This window comes from Triticum urartu, chromosome 7 (assembly GCF_003073215.2).
Source record: "Triticum urartu cultivar G1812 chromosome 7, Tu2.1, whole genome shotgun sequence".
NCBI lineage: Eukaryota > Viridiplantae > Streptophyta > Magnoliopsida > Poales > Poaceae > Triticum > Triticum urartu.
The window spans coordinates 9,625,553-9,643,248 of record NC_053028.1 but is presented as its reverse complement, the minus strand read 5'-3'; the positions used below and the strand labels follow the sequence as shown (position 1 = coordinate 9,643,248).

The following is a 17,696-nucleotide window of genomic DNA, read 5'->3' as shown; positions in this document are numbered from 1 at the left end:
AAAAATAAAGGAAAAAAAGAAACATAAAGGGAAAAGGAAAGAAAGGAGAAAAAATTAACAGGAAAAGAAAAGGAAAAAACCAAGTACCAGAAAAAAGCAGGAAAATTGGTAAAAGAAATAAACGGTTCAAGGAAACTTCTAACTCTAGAAGTTTCCTGAAGCCGGAAAACGTTCTAACACATTAATGGGCCGGTCCAGGTCGTCACTTGATCGCCAGCTCTGTGGGTTAGGTCGACAATTCGACGCAACGAGTGACAAATAGGGAATTCCCGGTGGCATGGGCAGAGACAGAACAAAGAACACAACATGGTGGGCCCACTTGGGCTTAGCCCAGTACTCCACGGATGTACCACAGCCCAGCCCACACCCGTGCCTAGTCTCTCCAGGTCCAGGTCACACGCACGCACCTCCTGTTCTTGTTCTTGGTTGTCTCCGCCGCAAATCGGCACCGGCGGCCAAGTCCTTTCGACGATGTGGGAGATGCCGAGGAGGAAGGATGTCGAGCAGGATACCCGCCGAGCCGAGACGGCCGTGGCTTCGCCGGGCGCTGATGGCGGGTGCCCCCGGCCGGCTGAATCTCCGGGTGGCGTGACCGCCTGGTGAAGCACCCGTGAAGCTGCACTGCACAAGGGTGGGCCGAGCTGTTGCTGTTCCCCAGCATGAGCATGTATAGCAGCGAGAAAGGTGCACCTCTAGTCTCCTCCCTTCCCTTTCACTCTACATTGGAATTTGGATTGGATTGGACCTGGTGCGTGAGCTCAGAATCAGTGGACCTCACTCCTCCTCCTTAATGTCTTTAAGAGCAACTTAACTTCAATGGAGCGACTCATTTCATCTGCCATTATCTGTTTGGGTCGGCGTAGATAAAAAAGTCGACCCAACGCGCTGACCTAAACAAACGCACGTCCGCCTGCCGACTCATTCCTGGCTCATTTTTGAGCCAGATTTGCGTCGGCACGGATACAAAGCGGATGCGCGCGTGCTCGCCCTCTCTCCTCCCCGGGCCCGCTGGTCGGTGGCACATTGGCCTTTCCCCATCCAACAGCACACCTTCGCCCACCTGCTTCGTCGCCAACGCTGCCGGCCATTTTTTTCGATCGAAAAAGGATTCATAGATAGTTCTAGTGTAGACAGATAAAAGAAAAGATCAACTATTCGTCGTTTTCCGACTCCGACTCGGTAATGTCCTCCTCAGACGTCTGAATGTAGGCGTCAGCATACCGCTCGTCCTCTGAGTCCTAGGACGACGCTTCTCCTAGCTTCAGGTTCAATTGAGCGGCCTGCTTCCGCGCACGCTTGTCCTCCCGATGGGCGGCTCGCTCCGTCCTCCTCGCCTCCCTCTCCGTCCTCTTTTGCTTGTAGAACTAGCGCTCGTCGACGATGTCCTGCGGGAAGCGTTCGCACCACACCACCATGGCTTCCACGTCCATCTCGGCGATGGCGAGGCGACGCTGCCGCCTCCGGTGGTCACGACGATCCTTGTCGGTGAAAAGTCGCAGGAGAGGCGCGAGATCCTGCGCCAGCTGGCTCGACACGTCGAGAAAATTCATCTCCCGACGAGGCCTCAGGAGGCGCCACGCCGCCGCGTCATGCGCGCGAGCTGGCTCCTCTGCGGTGTCGAAGGTACCGAGAATGAGGCGTTTCTCGCCAAACCAGATCTCGGAGGAGAACACGCCGGAGCGGCGCTCGCGAACTCCGCGAAAATCCGAAGCGCCCAGGCGACGCATCGACATGGTGGCGCAGAGGCAACAAGGCTAGTGAGAGGGGGCGAGACGAGTGGGCGACGGACAAAATGTGGAGGGAGCGCCTTCTTAATAACGAGCGCCGGCACGCGAACCTTTCCCGCGCGCTGGAGCGCCAAAATCAAGGCGACGACATGGCCGCTGGCATAATCTATGCACACGCGGTCATGAAATGGGTCGGCGCGTTGGACGCACTGTCGACCAAAATCTAAAAAAGAACGGACGCCGAGCGGGCGGCCATTCCAAACGGACAAAAACTCCGTTTGGGCCGGCCCGTTGGAGTTGCTCTAACCTCCAACTATTCAATCAAGATTAGCAGGACCATATACTGCCGCTGGAGCCATCGAATCATTCACCCACGCGGAAACATGGCGCGTGCATTCACATTTGGCTTGTTGGATTTGATTGGAAAACAGCAAAAGTGAGTGTGGTCTGCAGTCTTGCTACAGCAATGCTATTGCTAGGTCCTTTCTGGTCGCCGGAACTATCATTTGCTTCAGCTCAATCAGTCGTGAGCATGTTGCCGTGTCCAAGCCCACTTGTCCAGGAGTACAGTGCCACTGCCCGCTCCTCTTCTTGCCCGCCTCAAGACTGCTTATATTTATTTCCAACGATGAGCTGCAGCATCATGATCAGAGAGAGAAAATCATGGGGACGGACCACTTGGCATCACAGCTTGGTTTGATTTGGGAAGTGGATTCAGGATCACATATTAGGTTTGTACTCTCAAAGGAACATTCATTTCTGAAGCAGCTGATGACGTTGATGCATGATGATGTGTCGCATGTTCAAGACCTTGAGAGTGCTCTAGAAAGAGAGAAGGATGAGGTATTGGTGAAAGAGGATGTCATCAAGGCATGGATATGCTGTCACAAGCAGAGGATGAGACTCACGTATGGGAGTAGCATTGGGCTGCCGCTTGTTCCACCATCAGGACTTCGTCGACTTTCTCTTTCTTCATGCTGTATTACAGATGGAGCTTTAGCTGTTTGCCTTGATTGTCTGGCTTCACTGAAAAGTTTGTCCTTAGTAGATATTATGACTCTAACTACACTTCCTTCGGAAGAGGTCCTCCAGCATTTGACAGAACTTGTCAACTTGTACATCGAAAGTTGCTGGTGTCTCAGGTCATTAGGGGGCTTACGAGCTGCTACCTCTCTTAGAAGTGTTGCATTTATTGGCTGCCCTTCTTTAGAGTTGGCATGTGGAGCAGAATGTTTGCCATTATCCCTTGAGAGCCTCAGTATACAGAAGTGTGTGCTTGCATCTGACTTCCTCTGTGCTTACTGGCCACACATGGATTGGATTATCATTTCGAATTGCAGAAGCGCCACATGCTTGTCTGTTGGTAGTCTCACCTCAGTTAAATCATTCTCACTGCATAGCTTGCCAGATTTATGTACGCTCGAAGGATTGTCTTCTTTGCAACTTCACCGTGGAGAATTGATTGATGTTCCTCAACTCACCCTTGAGTGTATCTCACAGTTTCGAGTCCAGGACTCACTCGAAGTTAGTAGTCCTGTAATACTCAACAACATGCTCTCGGCTGAAGGTTTCACAGTTCCAGCAGCGCTATCTCTTCGTGGATGCAAGGAACCACTCGTTTCATTGGAAGAAACCCGCAAATTTCACATATGTTAAGGACTTGAAATTCCGTGATTGTCAAATGGTTTCCCTGCCAACAAATTTGAAGTGCTTCTCCAATCTGGACGGGCTCAACATCTGTGGCTGCCCCAACATGTCATCTTTACCAGATCTGCCATCCTCCCTCCAGTACATACGTGTAAGCGATTGTCGCCTCTTGAAGGATAGCTGTCAAGCACCTAATGGAGAAAGTTGGCCCAAGATCGCGCATATCCGCTGGAAGGACATTAGTTGAAGTGATATTTGGATTCTCACCTGCAAATAGTCCGAAAGGTACGTTAGCTCTGGTCGGCTACCTTTGCACTCTCAATATATGTAGTCTTTCGTGATATATAATAATTTTGTTTCATCTTTCATTTCAGATACTCAATTTGTGTCAAAGTTTCCTGCAAGCTGTTGGGAGGTGCCGTGCCAGAGACTGGCTCATCCAACAGACTACAGTTCAACCCTGTCTTATACTTCACATGACAGTGTCAGTTGAGAAAGACGATGATGTGCTTTGGTCTGTGCTGGTCTGTCTAGTTGCTTAATTATTTTTATGCCCTTAATTTGTGGATGTTATGGTGAAAGCGATCTGTTTGCCGTTTGGGCGATATGTAAAAATGAGGATTCCCTGCTCTGTTTATTTATCACATTTATTATGAATGAGCCCTGTTATCGTGACACCCAATTTATCATGACTGTTAGTCCTAGGTAGCAGATGATGGTTATTTCTTTGTTTTCCCTTTGTATGAATGTGAAATAGGGGTGCTCTTTTTTGGGTCTGAACAATTATGGACAGCCAGGGAGGAGATCAGACTTACAACTATCTGACTGTCTGATGCACAAGTCTGGCAAGTTGCACCACAAGATGCTGTGCAAGAGCGTCAAGTGCCCTAACAGTCTCAACAGATAAAATGCCGGTGAGAGCGCCAAGGAGGAAACGGCTCTCCCGCACCCGGCGTGCGTCAGGTCGACATGACGAACACAATGAGGTGACCCAGAACGGAAGTGTTGTTGACAAGTTCAGAGTTTCAGAGAAAATGACACATACAGAATTGCAGGAGGCTGCTCATGCCTTCTCGGTCAAAAAAGAAGTGCACTCCTGCCGCCTGTGCGAGAGGGTTTTCTGGATGAACCTAAAGGAGGCAGTGCGCCAGCTCGTGGAAACAAAGTGCAATATTTTGTCACTAAAAGGGGAAAAGGAAAGGGTTTTTGACTGAATTTGGTGTTACCTACATGCATCCTGGCAGATGATTGGATTTTTTTGGGAGAAAGTGTCATGGCTCAAGTCGCTGGTCATCAAGGATCATCTCGAATTGATGGGATGAGATAAGAACCAACTGATCTTTGTCTTTCTACCTGCACACCATAATTTCTGGAGTCCTGCGTTTCTGACAGAGATTTTCAGTCTCTATTCACCCACTCAGTGTCCTGTGTTTGAGATATTTGCATTGCAGCAATGGCGCGACATCCTGGGAGGAAACCTGACACAAGGCAGGGTGCTGCCACCCATGGAATGGACACAGTTACTATTTTGACAGATCATGCCATCATGGAGAACATTTGTCTGAAGAACTAGAAATGATCATTTGATCTACGATGGACACAGTCGGTGCTGAAGTGCACGGTGATCATGGCGATTGTGTGCGATCGGTTCTGGTGGTCAGGATCACCGTGGTGTGCACGGCACATGGCATCGTGTTCTCTGCCCCATGTCGATCCGCTGTACCGGTACGTGCTGAACTGCTGATGATGCATTTCATGCTGGTGCTGCCGCCTCCGATGAACACTGGAACCGTGGCGTAGCTGCCGCTGCCGTGGTGACCTTCATGCGGACGTACCTCGCTGCCACCTGTTGCGCTCTTGGAGATGCTCTGACAGGCTGGTGCTGCATTGCCCTCTCGCTCTCCACCACCTCCTGTGCTCTGGTGCCACTATCACTAACGGTGGACTCTGTACTTGTGTTGCGAGTTATTTTTTTGTTCTTGCTATTATTCATTGATGGAACAATTGCCGAAAGTAGTGTCTAATATGCATCTTTTTATTGTTGTATTGTTCTGCTACCCTCTCTTGGACTACGTAATACTATGTTCGTAAAGTTTGTAATATTTATCTCTTGTGTGCTCTTACACACCATGTAACTGAAGTTCTGTTTTACGATTCACCCCGGTAACTAGTTATGTGATGTATTGCAGTACTTGGGTTTCATACCTGAATCCTGATGCAGTGTTCCATGTGCCACGGCCAGTTTTCTTGCATGATGAAACTTTTGTTGGGTCTGCTGCTTCAGATCTGTTCATTTTTATTTACAGCTGCTCATGCGAATTTATGATTGGCATTCGATGTCTGAGCTGGTCTTTCTAGTTGCTCCTTCCCTGCTCTGTTGTACACTTCTATGTGTAGCTTCAGATCATCAGGAATTTTCATCATGTTAGATTGAATATCTTCTGGAGGTACGTGTGAATTAATGTTCATACTGTTGGTTCAGTAGCTACCGGCAGGTTAGATTGCTCAGCTTATCTATCTCATGTATGATGAATGAGCACTTTAGTTGTATATATATTATGAAGTTTTGGCAAGGCCTGTGTTAGTTACGAGAGAAAATGAGCACCGGTTTGATTAGTCGTAGCTAGCAGATAACTGCAATCATCTTTTGGTGGTGCTATCACTGAAATTGTGTATGAACAATCAGGACATTGGTGGCTCGGCTGCAATGGATGGCTGCATCTAGGAACTTCAGAACCGGCAAGACTTACCAGCCAACAACTTTGGTACCGTTTGGGATCTCCTGCTAGTCCCTGTCCACATTTCATCGACAACATTTTCTCAAACATTAGTTGTCATTGCCAGTTGTTTGAGGCCGAGAGACCAGGCTGTTAATTTGGCTCCGCGCCTGTCAGTCGGTCATGATACTTTTTTCTTCATGATACTTTTTTCTTTTTGGTATTTTTATTTCTTCACTGTTTTTGTCTGTTTTATGTTGGTTTCTTTGTTTCCTTATCAGTTTTCAATGATTTGTTTTCTTTTTTCTTCATTTCTTGTTGGTTTTCTTTATTTCTTTCTTGGTTTTCACTAGCTTTTTCTCTTTGGTCTTCTTTGTTTCTTTTTTGGTTTTCATCTGGTTTTGTTCATTTTTCTTTGTTTGTTTCTCAGTTTTCACTCTTTTGCAGTGGTTTTCTTTGGTTTTTTCTATTTTATTTGGTTTCCTTTGTTTCTTTTTCTGATTTCGTTAGTTCCTTCATTTTTTCTTTGTTTTATTGTTGGTTTCCTTTGTTTTTCTTATGATTTCTCTGGTTTCTTTGTTTCTTTTTCAGTTTCACGTGTTTTTCCTTTTCTTTCTAAATTTCTATGTTTTTCTTTGGGTTTATTTTTTCATTTTTATTTTCCTTTGTTACTTTTTCCGTTTTCATTGTTTCCATTCTTTTGCATTTATCTTCATTGATTGTTTTCTGGTTTTATTTGTTTCTTCGGGTATTCGTTGGTTTTCTTCATTTTTCTTTGTTGGTTTTCATCAGTTATTTCTTTTCTTCAGCACATGTCTACTTTGTTCGGTACGCAATGTACATTTTAAGTGTACATGTGAAACATATTTGTTGACACACGTTCAACATTTTTCAAATACACAATGTACATATTTTCTCAAATACAAATTTTGAACACTTTTTTAAATACATGGTTAAATTTTTTTAACTACCCACTTAACTTCTTTAATGGCAACAATGTTTTCTCAGACACAATGTATATTTTCTGTATACACCAGGAACCGTTTTTATTAACATTTTCTATATACATGATCAAAGTTCCGATATTGTTTTCTTTATATATGAGAAACATTTTTTCTATACACATTTTACATTTTTCAAATACTTGATTAATGCTTTTCAAATGGTTTACTTTAAGTGTTTTTAATAACTAGCAAGATGTCCATACGTTGCACGGAACATCAAGATGCATTTGTATGAGTAGTTTATCTTGTGGGAGAAAATGATAAACGAGGGAAGGCCTTATTTGCAAATATGGAGAGGGGTGTGGGTATCTTTTTACAAAATTGTCATAGTTTCCTTCCTATCCGTCAGATATAAATCGAACGGCCTATATTGCAGGATGGGGGGCACACCATCATCACCAACTCTATTTTTATAAGAGTGGAGATATATACATTTAGAATATTTGAGGTACGTAGGATGACCAAGTCCTATTCACAGGATGTATACTTCTTGTTTCTGTTTGGTCAATGGTTTCTATCTTTAATGGATTTCATTATGGAGACAAAGAACAACTAGCAGCAGGATATGTGCACGTCAAAAAAAAAATGCAGCAGTATGTGTACCAAAGTACTCCGTTGTTGAATTTCAGCACGTTGCAATTGTATATCTTTTTCCACACATCAATTTGTAAGCAATCTTGGATTGGATAAGGTCTCCAACGCAAAATACTTACCAGGTCCACTTTACTGGTTATTAATAAACTCGCGGGAAAGCTGAGTGCCAAAGAGAAATTAAGCTGCAGCTTTCATGGCCCCCATGGCAGATGGCCGGCTTATGGGAATATTAATTTACACACCAAGCGTGGACCTTTTTCCTCCGGTTTTTGTTCTTTGGAATTACTGATCGACAGCTTAAGGAGGAGCTGAAGAAGAGTCTGGAATTATTTCTCTTGAGAGAGGAAAAATGGGTGGATTCTTCTCTGCTCAGAGAAAGGGAAGAAAGTCCGCCCTGGTTGGGGCGCCGTGGGAGCTGGTCGGAGCGGACATGACGGAGTGCGTTGACTCCGGCACGCCTTCTTCTTCACAGGTACTGAATGATTGGTTTTGTGTGTGGGCTGATAGATTTGGCTGTGGTTAATTAGTAGGAGTAGTATGGATGAGCAGAGCAAGGTGCAGCAACATGTCAAACTTTTTGCCAGCACAACTCTTCTAGTCTAGCTAGCTAGTTAATTGCCCTTAATTTCTCTGCGAGCTGCTAATTGATCCCTTTGCAAAGGACAGTGAGTGAGCTCAGCGCTGAGTTGTATCATCTTGATGTGGCCATGGGATCAATAGATATGAAAAAGTTACGCATGTTTCATGGCGTTAACTGCTTAGTTGCCTATTTTAATTTCTTTTTACCGTTTTTTCATTGCAACTTCTCAGTCTAGGCTTCTAGCCCAGGGGCCCTTCGGTTTTTCATATACTTTGGTTTGTTCATACATATCCATTTAAGTTTTATTTATTTATTTGTGTCATATGTAGTTCCAGTTATTCGTTCGTATTGGTGGGCAACTCATATCTGTTCAAGTAACTCGTGAATCTACCCTAGAATCGGCCGTATATTCGGCATTCTCGCAAGGCAACTATATTCTATTCAAGTTCGTGGCTCATTGTTGGGATGAGGTTAAACAAAGAAGATTGCTCTTGGAAGAATCACTTGAAGGTGTTGTCCCCGGCTCTACAATTACAACATTCGCTGCGATTCATGGTGGTGGCCCTGGAAAGTAAGTAGATACATGACTGCACATAGCTATTATATATGTTGGAGAATCATATATAGTTGGTCTATGATATATTTAAATAAGAATTCTTATAGGCCCTATCTTCAACAGGACTATATGTCCTTTTTGGACCGGATGAATGAACTGCCGTCCAAAAATGAATGGCTCGAGACAAAGGGATTAACATCTGTGTTAAGTAAGCTGGGGAGACAGACATTTCAAAAATTGTTTGAAATGGTATCCTTGTATCACACAGGGAACAAGTGTTTTGCTGGTAAATTTGATTGTAACAATATCATATACGTACCATCGACAGATACTTACATGATTGATTTTTTTTCCGATAAAAGGGCCACATGGCCCCCATTTTCATTAAGAAAATAGAAGTCTAGATACAACCACCACACCACTTTTTTCCATCAGACCTGATGCATCACCTCATCAACTGATAAGCAACCTACATCCTAGACATATAACCATATCTATAGGATGCCAAATCACCCACTACCGGAGAGAGAACAGACTTTTAAATATCTTTTTACAGATTGCACATCAGCCAAAGCAATAGGCAAATCTAAAACCAGAACATACTACAGAACCGCCCAATTTCAGGTAGACACAAAACCCAGTCTTAGCGCAGAAGGATTCCACACATATGTTCTTCTGTAGACTTCATTTGCTACCCGAGATAGCCTCTTGGAAACCTCCCTAAGCATTTTTTGCACACCTTTTCTCTGTAGAATCATCCATGAATCCAACAAAGAACACAGGGTAAATATTACATTGATAGGATTTGAAAGGAAAACACGTTGAAAACAGGATTTGTTCCTTGTTTTCCAAATTGTCCATATCAAAGCAGCAGCACCAATAGAAACAATAGCCCTATCTTTTCCAGAATAGGATGGTATCCAGTTTTGACAAAGATCAAAGAAAGATAAAGGTATTTTCGGGTTACCTAGTGTACCACATATCACATTCCATAAAAACCTAGCACAAGAGCACGAAAAGAATAGATGATCAATGCTCTCAGAAACGCCACAAAACTCGCAGAAATTTGGTCCTTTCCACCCTCGTCTAGATAAGTTATCCTTGGTTAGGATCCTCCCTTTGATCACTAACCATATAAACGCTTTTACTTTTAGAGGTATTCCTCATCCTCCAAAGAAGTTTAAAAGGAAAAGCAACAACTCTAGCTATAAGGTAATGATAAAGCGACTTAACCGAGAAGGATCCAGATTTAGTTAAAAGCCATTTAACTCTGTCAGGCTCCTCCGACAGAGTAACCTGACTACACATATCAAGTAATTCATTCCACATTTTAAGAGTTTCTCCACAAAGACATCTCCTAAATCTAATACAATCAAAATCCTGGTTAAAGACTTTAGCAACAGTAACATGTTGACATAAAGTTAAATTATACAAGCGGGGGAAAAGTTGACAAAGTGGCTTTCTCCCCAGCCATGTGTCCTCCCAAAATCTCGTCTTACAACCATCACCCACCACCCTTTGACAGCAAGAATAGAAGATATCCTTTATACTCAACAACCCATTCCAAAAATGGGAATTAACCCGAGATGCTTCACATTGAACCAGAGTTTTCCTACTCAAATATTTGGCTCTAATCATTTCCTGCCAATCCCCTTCCTCATTCTCTAATCTCCATAACCACTTACATAAGAGGCTGATGTTTTTAATCTCCAAATTAGTAATCCCCAGACCCCCCTGGTCTCTAGGTTGGCATACGTCCACCCACTTGACTAAGTGATACTTTCTCACTCCATCCCTTTCTTGCCAAACCATACAAGCACGAACAAAGTCCATTCTCTTGCCTACACCTTTAGGTAGTTTAAAAAAAGAAAGCAAATGGCTAGGAACATTACTCATACAAGTCTCAGCGAGTGTAATCCTATCACCCATTGAAAGCAAACCCCCTTGCCAGGTTGCTGCCTTCTTCTCAATTTTCTCTTCTGCTGGTTTCCAATGTGCATTATGCAACTTTTTAAAATGTAAAGGAAGGCCTAAATAAGTAAAGGGGAAGTCCCCGACCGCACAAATGAAAATCTGAGCATATTCTTCTTGTTTCAATAAAGCGGCACCAAAGCAATGGGTCCTTTAATAAATACTTGTTCTTGCGCCCTTTGAACCAGGGTAGCAAGAACATCAGCAGCAAGGTTAAACAATAGGGGGGAGAACGGGTCCCCCTGCCTCAATCCTTTCCTAGTAACAAAATAGGGGCCAATCAAGTCATTTAAAGTAATAGCTACTTTACCATTATGAATAACTGCTTTTGTCCAACGAATAAATTTATCAGGAAACCCCTTCATTTTCAGCGTACTAAGCATAAAGTCCCAATTAATTTTATCATAAGCTTTCTCAAAATCAACCTTAAAAATAACAGCAGCGCATTTAGACTTATGTAGTGAGTGAAGCGTCTCATGGAGAACAGCGACATTATCTAAAACATTATCTAAAATATAACGCCCTTTGATAAACGCAGATTGTACCTTAGAAATCGTCTTGTGAGCAGTAGCCATAGCTCTATTGTTTAAGACTTTGGTAAAGATTTTAAACGGGACATTGAGCATGCATATAGGTCTATACATCTGAATCCTATCCGCCCCTTGACCCTTAGCTAACAATGTAACTACCCCATAGTTTAGCCTAGAAATATCAATCATATCATCATAAAAATCTTGAAAGAGACTCAGCAAATCATTGCAAATGAGGTGCCAAAAGGTTTGTAAGAATTCAATAGGCATACCATCGGGACCGGCAGCTCTATTATGCCTCATAGAAAAAACTGCCATTTTTATCTCATCCAATGTAAATTTACTAGCCAAAATTTACTTTTGTCCTCATCGGAAAGCATATCAGTTAGAGGAATGTTTAAGAGACGGGAAGCAATTCAACAGGCCCAAAGAGCTTCTTATAAAAATCAGTCGCATATTTAAGGAGCTGCTCATCCCCTTGGATGATCCCCTCATCCTGGATGAATCTGAAAATTTTACTCCTACGCTTCCTACCGCTAGCCTTAATCATGAAGTATTTCGTATTACCATCACCCTCCTTAATATCTTTTTCTTTAGACCTCTGGTACCACTTAATCTCCTCTTCCCTAAGGATCTTATTCAAATCATTCTGCAACTTATTTCTCAAAACATAGTCAGCTTCTGAAACTCCCAGAGAGCTCACTTTTCTTATCCAAAAAGTCAAGCTTATTGGCAATCTCATCTCTATCTCTCCTATATCTACCCTCTACATTAAGGTTCCACCCTTTAAGGGTTCTCCTTAATTTTCGCATGAAATCCTGCCACCAATCAAGACTACTACCTCTACGTACAGTGGAACTCCAGACTTTATTAACAATATCAGGGAGCTCTTCTCTAGACAGCCAGCATAGCTCAAATTTAAAAGGCTTGCGATTAATAGTAGACTTAATCCCTGTATGTAATAGAAGCGCTGCATGGTCAGAAAACCCCTCTCACCAAGGTTCTGACAGTTACTAAAGGAAATTGCTGCTCCCAAAGAGAGCTTACTAAAATTCTGTCCAACTTAGCAAAAAGCGGATCCTCCTGATTATTCGACCAAGTATAGCTCCTCCCCGAAAAATCTAATTCTTTTAAGCCCCAATGCTCAATAATAGAATTAAAATAAAAAGACCATTTTGGAAGTTTTTTAATTTTGTTTCTCTCGTTAATTCTCCTAATTAAGTTAAAATCGCCCCCAAAAACACAGGGCAATTTATTGTACCCCAGAGCTTGCACTAGCTCCATCAGGAACTCCTCCTTATTCCTCACATGAGCAGCTCCATAGACATTGATCAGATTCCACTTGAATCCTGATCTTTTATCCATAATAACCATTCTGGTCATGTATGTACCCTGCAATACAGACGTCTACCTCAAATAGATCTTCCCGAACCCCCATAAGCAGCCCTCCAGAAGCACCTTCAGAGGGCTGCCATAGCCAAATATAAGTAAATCTACCACTTACTCCAGCCAACCAAGAGTCATCAAAGTCCTTCTTTTTTGTTTCTTGCACACATATAAACTCTAAACTATGCTCCGAGATAGATTCCCTCAGAAATCTTCTCTTTTCAGGCTCACCCAGCCCTCTTGCATTCCAAAATAGACCCGCCATAAAAACGATCAATTTTGTGTAACATTTGTTACATCACATCTAACCTTAGGCTTAACACTGAATCCACCAGTGCCAGTCTTTCTATTTCTTGATTTATACAACGAAGATAATAACACTAATTCATCTCTAAGCTCCTCATCCTCCTCAGCATCAGGATCTGAGTTGGATAATAAATTCTAATATCATCTGGATCAAAACTCTCTAGTTTTGATTCTAAATCCATGTTTCTAGCATTTTCTTTTCTCTTATTAGCAAAGAACAAGTCACTTCTGCTTTTCTCTAAACTCTTGATCATAGAAATAGTACAATCTATTTCCTCAGGAGTTTTACCTAGACTAACACCAATACATCGCGTGATGTGAGAAATGAAACTAGGCATTGTATTTAAAACAGTAGGTGTATTAGTACCTGGTGCCATTTCCAGATTTTTTTTCTTTGCCATTTCGGTAGCCTTTGTCCATAGTCTGCCCCTCATCTTTATTCTTATGCCTTTCACTCCTTCTCCTAGCAGCTTCATCAAGCGCCGCCTATCTTTTGCTTTTTGAACTCTAGCTTCAGCCTCCCTCATTTTCTGCTTGTTGACTGCATCGACACCACACAGGTCTTGTAAGGGGTATTGTAAACATACGTCAACTTTGTGAGAAAGGGAGTTTGCTTCTGATTCACTTCTCTCCCGGGAGCGGTCACGGCCTGAGTGGAGCTAATGAGAGAAGGGCTCCTATTTTCCTTATCTTGTGCTAGTAGCAGATTCTCATTTTCCTCCGCAATCATCTCCCTCTCAACATGGCATTGATTTCTTTAACTTTTTGAGTGCTAATCCCCAAGCCTCCTAGCAAAGTTATCTGAGGTCTTGAGTGCAATCAAACTCTTCTTCCTTTTGGCTGTCAGGCACTTCTGTGAAATCTTCCAACATAGCAGCGCTATTAGCAAACTCAGCATTAACCTGCTCCACACCAGAGAGAACTCTTTCAGCATCCTGCTTTTTGTCAAGTAATTTTTGCCTCACCTCATTTTCAGCAACCATGTTCTTATCAAGTTCGTATTGACTCGGAATCACAACCTCTGATGAAACTGAAGTGTTTCCTTTATCCGACTTTCCAGACCCAGTACCATGTTTGGGAGATTTGTTACATCCCACCTCCTCATTGTTACTTTGCTCTCTCGGTCTTTTCTCTGTAGCGTTATGAGATGAATCAGGACCACTAGGATAGCTAACCAAGATACACCCTCCATAGGACCACCCTCCTCCACTATGTCTTCCAGTTCAAAGTATATGTTGAAGAAAAACCACTTTCATTCAGGGGAGCGCTAGATGGTATTTTCCTAGGATCCATAACTCCAATCTTAGCCCTGAGAACTCCACATTGCCTATAGAGCTCCATGTCCAGTTCCAGAACTGAACCAATAGAGAGCCAGCTTCACAAAAACCTTGATAGTGCTCCAGTGTCTCGGGAACCCCTGTTATTCTAACCCAGCAAACATACAGTTTGAAAGCTGCAGTTGAAGAGTTGGTCCATCTGTCTACTTTGATATTAGCTGTTGTTCCAATCAGACCAAAGAAATTGTACGCCTTCATTTCATCGATTTTATTCACGGAAGGGAATTTGACTAAAAAGCTGTCTCTGAGGTAAGGCTTAGCCTGCCACTCCCATCCCTACTGGAACATCATGCTGAGAGAGTTAACAAGCTGTAACGCAGTCAGTCTTGCATTTTTCACAGTAATAATAGCTATGGCCTGCTTGTTTTTATCTGGCTCCGGCTTCTTTCCGGTCCTTGCTGAGAACATCTGTAAACCATCAGCAGCACTACCAACCAGACTGGCAACAGGCTTAGGTTGTGACAGGAAAGAGCACTTGCGCGAGAGGTGTGAATCCTTGGTGCAGTTGATGCAAAATAACACAGTCTGACAATCCTTAACAGCATGACCAGTATTCTCACATTTATAGCATGTCATCTGTGATCTGCTCCCAATACTTGCAGGCCCAGCGCTAGTACCAGATTGATTTGAATTGAAACCAGTATAACCATACCCCTGTCCTTGTTGATTAGGTGAGTTGCTAGTTCCAGAATACTGATAACTACCCAAAGCATCATTGCCCATCTGACCAAACTGAACTGCTCCAAACCCAACAGCAGGATGTGTCTGAAAGTTACCTGAAGGAGGAATTGGAGGTTGCATGCGCTTGCTGTGGATTTCACCCCGAGTGGATATAAGGATGACATTAAAGCTTTGGGTAAAGTACTTGAAAAAGTGTGCATGATGAAACTGGATTATTCACAAGCAAAGATAGCTTACGTTGCCCATTTGCTGAAAACTATGAGGGAAATGCCATCAGGTGCTGAGTCATCTCAAACATTCAAGGCATTCATCAGAAATCACCCTTGCATGATGTCATCCACCAGTCGACAAGGATTTATATCGGAAGTGCATAGATACATCAGTTTCAGTACGATGATTCAATGGAACCCGTTCTACAATCTCCATATACCTGGGGCTGGATCGCTGAATGCGATCGTGACTTCAATCCGGTATACTTCTATAAGTGGTGGCTATGGCCCCTGAGGGGGACTTCATATCATGAGAACGAATGGTCATGGTTTACCTTTTGCCGGAATTTCCTTTCACATCCTAATCAAAATCTGGTATGGCCACTACTTCTTTGAGGCATTTTCTTCATGTTCTTGTGTTATTATGGCATAGTGCTATCTGGAATTTAATTGTATATTTTCCACAGACCATACAAGATGCAGATATTGCCATATGGTGGTACTTTAATGAGCATTTAGGGGACTTCCTGTGCCGTCTTTCCTGCACACATGAGTTTACAGTTAACATGTATGTTTTAATCAACTATGTTTCATGCTTGTTAAATGTATATTGAAGCGGCTAAAAGAAAAATGACTTTCTTTTGCAGTTTCGATAAAGATAGTTTTTCCACGCACCCTGCAAAGTGGGAAAGGTACCAGTACATATTATATTATGAACCAATCCCAAACCTAGAGTATTCTACAGAAGAGTCGGAGTACGAGGAAGAAGAGTCGCAGTATGCTGAAGAAGTGCCAGATCTTTATGAAGAAAAGCCATCACCCGGCGAGTTTGGCGGCCTAGGCTCAAAAGAAGCATCTCCATATGATCTTAAAGGTTTATCCAGTTAAGTGTTAGTTCGGGCAAAAGCTGGTGAAATTGGTTGTTCATACAGAGCATGAGGAAGAAAGCATAATGATGGTCGGCTATTCCGCTAAGTTGACGGATATCCAAAGGAATGGCACCATTACTTGATGGTTGGTCATGCCGGCTCGTCTATGCTTGCCACCTGCTGCCACCGAGCAGCCCAAACATCTTTTCATTTGTCTTGTTTTTGTCCTTGCGGACCCAATTAATATAACGATTTAGCACACTCACATTGTAACGTTGCCAATGTTGTTTTAATCGTGATTTTTACAATGCCATTTTTTCATACTGCACACATTCATATTATGATGAGGAAATGTCATGGTTTACATTTTTTGTCGGAATTTCCTTTCACATCAAATTGGAATTAGGTATGCTTACTAATGATCATTTTGAGGCATTTTCTTGTTCCTGTGTTATCATGGCATAGTGCCACATAAAAAGTTAAATTTTGGACATACCATCCAAGATGCAAACTTTGCCATATTGTGGTACTTTAGGGATCATTTAGGAGACTTCTTGTCCTGCCTTTCCTGCACGCATGAGTTTAAAGACAACGTCCAAGTTTTAATCAACCATGTGTTCAAGGTTGTTACTTATACATTGAAGCAGCTAAAAGAAAAAGGGAAATCCCAATTCCGTAGTTTTGTTAGAGATTACTTTTGCATAGTCTTATGTTTGGTGTCTTGTGGGCGATTTAATATCAGGATCGATTCAACACACTCACATTTTTACTCATCTGAAGCTCTGCGCATTTTTAGCTGCAAATTTAAGTTCTCCGACTGTATTATAGTGAGCTTCCTCCGTGATGTTGCCACGTCTCCCTGTAGCTGCACCCATGACGATTCCTATTTGCCGCGCAGGTCGCCAGCGAGAGACCTGACGCTTACCCCCCTCACGCACTGGGTATTAGTATGCCAGCCTTTTTTGGATTTCATCTCCACCGGGTTTGGGAACGTTCAAGAACCTTCCTGAACCATCTTTTTTTTCTTTTGATTTTTGAATTTTTACATATTTTCTTTATCTTTTTTCCTTTTCGTTTTTATATTTCTTTTCTGTTTTCCTTTTCCTTTGTCTTTCTTCTTCCTTTTATCATTTTCTATTTTAGTATATTTTTATTTTCCAATTTGCAAACACATTTCAAATTTGGCAACATCTTTCGAAATCATGAACATTTTTTTAATACTCAACATTTTTTGAAATCATGAACATTTTGTATACACATGTCATTTTTTAAATCGTGAATATTTTTAAAACTCTTGAACATTGTTTTCAAGTTTGTAAACACTTTCAAAATAAACATTTTTGAAATTGCATACATTTTTTGAAGCACGTGAACAATTGTTTTGAACCTGGATTTTTTTTAAAAAATTTTGAGAATAATTTTTGGAACTCAGAAGATTTTTTGTGTTCTGTTGAACACTTTTTGAGTTGATGAATACCTTTTTAACCAGCGAACATTTTTCGTATTTGTGAACATTCTTCGAACCTACGGCGTCGGAATGCTGAGAATAGGCAATTCCTATTTGGCGCTGAGAATAGACAAC

At 42.4% G+C, this 17,696-nt stretch overlaps 1 pseudogene; it reads left to right on the top strand.

Annotated features, from left to right (window-relative positions):
• The first annotated feature begins 7,880 nt into the window (after positions 1–7,880).
• On the top strand, positions 7,881–16,487 carry LOC125518086 (annotated as a pseudogene).
• The last annotated feature ends 1,209 nt before the right edge of the window (positions 16,488–17,696 follow it).